This window comes from Oncorhynchus nerka, linkage group LG1 (assembly GCF_034236695.1).
Source record: "Oncorhynchus nerka isolate Pitt River linkage group LG1, Oner_Uvic_2.0, whole genome shotgun sequence".
NCBI classification, from domain to species: Eukaryota; Metazoa; Chordata; class Actinopteri; order Salmoniformes; family Salmonidae; genus Oncorhynchus; species Oncorhynchus nerka.
The window spans coordinates 43,042,619-43,048,639 of record NC_088396.1 but is presented as its reverse complement, the minus strand read 5'-3'; the positions used below and the strand labels follow the sequence as shown (position 1 = coordinate 43,048,639).

General features: G+C 42.6%; 1 long non-coding RNA gene across 2 annotated transcripts; it reads right to left on the bottom strand.

Moving 5' to 3' along the window:
• Positions 1-553: 553 nt before the first annotated feature.
• LOC135572012 (uncharacterized) lies at positions 554-3,322 on the bottom strand. 2 transcript variants are annotated; one of them, XR_010464004.1, is made up of 7 exons: positions 3,269-3,322; positions 3,117-3,178; positions 2,948-3,034; positions 2,576-2,861; positions 1,809-2,496; positions 1,418-1,529; positions 554-1,325 (listed from the first exon to the last, which is right to left on the bottom strand). It is a non-coding gene; the product is annotated as an uncharacterized LOC135572012 (long non-coding RNA). The 2 variants fall into 2 exon arrangements; XR_010464003.1 differs by having other exon boundaries at positions 1,809-2,861.
• Between the last annotated feature and the right edge of the window lie 2,699 nt (positions 3,323-6,021).

The window sequence follows — 6,021 nt, the reverse complement described above, 5'->3', positions numbered from 1 at the left end:
CTCCAGACCAGGCTAAATTCCAGGATCTATTTAATCTCATCCCTAATGTCAGTCAGCAGTCACCACAAATGGAAACCAATAGTTATTTCACTGCTCACTATACATTGTTATCACATATAACTAGACCCACTGTTATTATTTAAACGTTTGTGATCATTAATTTCAATGATTTTGGATAAAAATGATTTTTAGATGTTGCTATCATTAGATAATTTACAGTTTCCCATAGACTATAAGGCTATATATAAAATGATAGAATATTAGGGCCACAGAGGGGAAAAAAACACAAGTCATAATATTGTAACCAGTTGTTTTAAAGGAGGACAGTTGTTAAAATGACAGATGTGGGGCATTTCGTGAAATTGTACTTCAGTATGGTTTCATAAACAAAGACATGCTGATGTGCCAGAATATTAAGTATCACATTGTCATAAGTATCAAAACAATATGTAGCTTTTCTGCAGAAAGAACCAGCCTCATAAATTTATGACTTTATCCTTTTTCTTCAGTGTGGCCCTAGTACTCTGTCATATAAACAAATACACATTCCATATGAATATAAAAACACAATGTGTAACATTATGTTCCTTTATTGAATAAGGACAAAACAAAGCAGGTAAACCATCAGCTCCTTTCGAAACTGAAGTCACAGTGACTCTACAAGATGGAAAGCACAGAATCCAAGCATATTATACAAAATGATACATACACATTCAAAGGTCTGTATATAACACACCCTGCATGTCTGCACACTAAAATAAATGCAGGACAAATCCATACACATCAACTGAACAGACAAATGAATGGATGCAGTAGCCTCCCTGCAGCCTTGTATTACACACAGTATACCGCACAAACATCATAAGAGGCCAAATTCGTCAAAATACGAACCCAAAAAAAACCAAATTCCTCTGCCACCGCAGGACATATTTAACCAAAATTGAAAGCACACATACTAACTAAAATAATTCAACACATATTGGTCCCTCAGCAGCCGACCACTGTCGTCATCAGGGAAGATTGCCGGATTGTCCCAGTCCATGGCTGGTGGCACTCTGGGGGCCCTCTCCTTCCTCAGGCAGGCCACATTGTGGAGGACAGCACAAGCCACAGTAATATCACATGCCCTAACAGGGCTGACCCTTAATTTGTGAAGGCAGTGAAAGCGTGCCTTCAGGAGGCCAAAGGTCATTTCAACTCTGGCCCTGGTCCTGGCATGGGCATGGTTGTAGGCCTGCTGTGCTTCCTGGGGTCTGTGAAAGGTGTCAGGAGAAAAGGCTGGCAGCCATATCCCCTGTCTCCCAGCAACACACCAGAGAATTCACCTGTCAACACAAAATCTCATCATTACTACCTCAAACACAGTGATATTCTTGACACAGCCATGATGGTTATAAATAGGGGTTGTGTGGCTTACCTTGTGATAGGCACTGATAGATTTCAGAGGCCCGAAAGATTCTGGAGTCATGGACTGAGCCAGGCCATTTTGCCACAACATTGCTGATCACACAGTCAGCATTGCAGACCATCTGAAATCATAAGATGAGGAATATTACACCAATCAATGCACATCACTGGCAATGCAGAGTGTTCGTCAATGGACAATATCAAAAGTTATGTTCACCTGAACATTAATGCTGTGAAAGGATTTCCTATTCACAAAATCGGCCCCATGGGCACCTGAGGGGCTTTTATCCTTATGTGTGTGCAGTCCACTGCACCAATGACATTGGGGAAACCTGTCACACAAAGTAATGAGTATCCTACTATGTGTTAACAGTTGTCCTGTAATTTGTAGATCCTCTTACCTGCAATCCTATAGAACTCCTCTTTGATGTCACAGAGTCTTCTGTGGCCAGGGAAGGAGATGAAGACATCTGCTAATGCTTTGATAGCCAGACACACACTCCTTATTGTGTGGCAAATTGTGGCCTTGTTCAGCTGTTCTGCATCCCCCACTGAGTACAGGAAGGCTCCACTAGCAAAAAAGCGCAAGGCCACACAAACCATTTGCTCCACACTCAGTGCATGGCTCCGTGCAGTGCGGTGCTTAATCCTGGGACCCAGTAGTCTGCATAGATACCTGATGCCATCTGCAGAAAACCTGTATCTTTCATATAGATGGTCATCAGGGAAGGCCAGTGGGTCCAACCGGTCCCTGAAGACCCTTTCTCGCCTGAAGGCTCTCCTCAGCACAAGTGCTTCTTCATCCACCACATCTCGCACGAATGGGCATGCCATTGTCAGAGCAGAAAGGAACACACAATTTTGGGCCTTCATATAGGCTAGTGGCCACACCTGGTGCTGGGGGTGGGCAAAAGAGGGCGATGCCTTATAACGATGACTTGGTTGTACTGATTGCTGGGAAAATAAATACAAAACTTAGAAAGATGCCACCGTCCTGTGTGCTCACAATAAGAGCTCATATGTCATGGCTCACTTGACTTTACGAGAATATACCTAATTTTTATTTTGAGCTGTGTCATCTTCTTGGAGCTGGGGGAGGAAAGAAAAATAATGATTAATACATTTGTGTTACAGTTAGCATACAGTGTACATTGAAGGCATATCTCACCTCCCTCTCAAGTTTTTTTTTATTTCAAGGTCCAGTTTCCTAATTGTCCTCTTTTTTATTTCGGTCTCCAGTGCAAGATTTTCCATCTTTTTCTTCTTGTACTGAATGTCTATGTCTGCCAGTTCTATTTGGCGCCGGAGGTGGTTGCCATACAACTTTCTGATAGCTTGTGAGCTCTGTGAACACAATACAATTAGCGCAGCTGGAATTTGGCAGGATGTGGTGTCCTTTTATTAATACGCACTATGTTGCCAGGCTGGTTTTCCCACTGTATAGCATCTGGGTCCTGTAAAAGAAATTAGATTTTTGATTTTGATGAGGACTCCTCACCATTGTAGAGTAAATAGTACTTTCACAGTCTTAACATGATACCTCATGCCTTCTGGAATCCAGAGAGATGGTCTCCTCCTCATCATCGTCTCCATCATGTGCTGTTGCTGCTGCACTGGGGCCTTCACCCTATCAGATTTAATCGGATTCATATTGAAGCTAGTAGACAAGACATGCCAGGCCTACAGTATGCCTTTGATGGAGTACTCACTGGATCAGCATCATCTGGTGCTTGTGCTGGTGGCTCTAACAGGAACACAGTGCTGCCAGGCACTGCAAGGCAATAGGTAAACCAAAGTCAGACAGTCCAAATTGATTCAATATGAATGTGGTTGTATCCCATGTAGAGATGGAAGGACATACCTTGAATGAAGCGGGTGGCATCTTGGGAGGAACCTATGCTCGTCTCTTTCCCCCAGGGATCCCCTCTAAGACGGGCCTGCCTTTATTTAGCTCCAAGGCCATGTCCTCTGCTGGGGTAAGGTCAGCCTTTGGTGACCCACCACCCGTGCCTTGTCTGTGGGTATTCTTTTTCACTGCTAAAACAGTACAGACAATGTGTGAGCAGGCACCTTCTGGGTACAATATATGCTTGTGCTTTGTTAAATATTAGTCAGGGACCATACCATTCTGCAGAATGTTCTTGTATTTGATTTTGACCTGCTGCCATGTCCGTTTTGGCCCGTTCATGTTTAATCTACACACACACACACACACACACACACACACACACACACATTTAATGGAGTCACACTGCAAAAATTACTTGGTATTTTTGTCTTGTTTTCAGTAAAAATATCAAAAAATTTATCATAGCTTTATACAGTGTGATGGAGTTACTTTACACAATTTCACTCATATCTGCAGTGCATTTCAATTAAAAATTTAACCGTTTCATAATTACAGTACAACTGCATTTTTGGAGATGTGAATTAAATATTTGAATTGTAATTGTGATGTTTCAGCGGAGCGGTGAGTGTGTAATTGTGCACTACTTACGCATTCAGGCGGTCTGCAATACTTTGCCACGCTTTTTCTCTTTGCTTTATCACTGTGGCGGTGTTGCCTTTCTTCTTAATTATATCTTTTACCTCCTCGTATGCCTCCATGAGGATTTGTGCTTCCGACGGGGAAAAGTACGCGGCTCTAGTTGCCATGGTAAATCAGTTAATCTGTGATCTGTGGCGGGGTCTATTTGAGTGAGCCGTGAGCGCGCACCTATCCAGGATTGGTTTCACCTGGCTTAATGAATCCGTGTCTGCTCATCCTGGCTTGGTCTTTGTGCAACCAATTAAGCCTGGACGCACATGTTTTGGCTTCATTGAGCTCAGCTGAGTCATTTATCCCGGATGTCTTAATTCTACTTTTGTGCAACAGGCCCCTGCTTCCACCATGCTTCCGCCATTTTAAAGTAGTCAGTGGGGATGGGATTCCTATGGGTTGTAGACCCAGAGAGGGTTATCGCTGGCTAGCACCTGCCCTACATCGAGGTTCTGCATGACTCCAGGGCAAGGAAGTGTGCAGGAAAGATCATAGCCGACCCCTCCCACCCCGGTCACCCCCTCCACCAAAAATTCACCTCACGACCAAAACCTTCCCCCACCTGAAACGTTGCTTCCCCCGGGCTGTGGCCCTAACCAACCAGCCACCCGGCCCAGAGACTAAAGGACTATGCACTCTATGTGGCACACCGCATCAAGCCATCTCTGAACTGTACTGCATTTGCACTATGTCCATCTCTCTGCATTTACATTTGCTGACTGTAAAATGGTACATCCACTGTGTATAAACCGTATACCCACTGTGTATTTGTATATCTGTTAATTATTTTATAGCTCTTTGCTCACTTACCTAGTTGTATATATATGTATGTACACGTTGTTTGAAATCTGCTGTCTGTATTCAGTCTCTAAATCACCATATGAAATGGTAAAATTCTGAGTTTGTGTAAATGTACTTGGTGAAGGTGATTCTGACGTTGGATTTCTTCATGGTTTTACACTGCTTAGAAACGCCTAAAATGGCTATAACTGCTTCTTACCTTATCATAATCATAATAATCCTTATCATAATTGCACAACGTTTTGCAACGGAAACCGTTTACTGTTTACTCTAGGAACCAAACGGAACGAAACGGGACCTGAATTTGTCCAATAGAAACTCTCGTTTTCATTACAAAATGTTTCCTGTTTAGAGTAAACGGTTTCCATTACAAAACGTTTTGCAAAGGAATCTGACTAATGAATACAGCCCTGGGTTATAAATCATTAGTACAAACCGTACACCTAAAACGAGAGCTTCTATTTGGCAAATCCAGGTAGGTCCCACCCCGTTTCATTCAGTTTGCTTCCGTTTAAGAAATGTTTTACCACAGGATAGCGAATGAGAACATTACAGAAATTTAGGGCGGCCTATGTTTTAGTCTCGTGGATTTAACCCAAAGGCACATTTGGATTCATTTGGAAAAAAGGGCGGTACTTCCGTAACCAGGTAGAGGTGCGTGGCCAGAGTGAAACTTCCCTGTAAACGTGAAGTCACAGGTGCATAATTTATTATTTCCTTGATTCAATGTCAATACCCAACCACTAGAGAGAGGCATTAGACCAGCTGTTTTAATGGGCCTATATACAATATGCTCATGTTGTGTGGGTGCCCAAATTAGAGTTGAGTTGCAGAATGGGGCTTATTGATTAAACTGGTCAATTAACCACTCGTTTATTTTTTATCAGACTTAAAGGTGTAGATCAGGGTTGGGAAACTCCAGTCCTTGGGGACCGGAGTGGTGTTACTTTTTCCCCATCCCTAGCAAACACAGCTCATTAAACTAATTGCGTTCTAAACTGAAGATAATTAGTTGAATTATGAAGTTAGGTGTGTTAGCTGGGGCTGGGGAAAAAGTGTGACACCAATCAGGCCCCCGAGGACTGGAGTTGCCCATCCCTGATATAGATATTGCTCAGGTTGATAGATTGGGTATCATGACTGCAAGTCAAATCTAACAAAGACACTTCTTTCAACTTTTTTCTAAAGATCGGACACTTTTTTTTTTTAAATCGCCTAAAATGACATACCTAAATCTAACTGCTCAGGACCTGAAGCAAGGATATGCATATTCT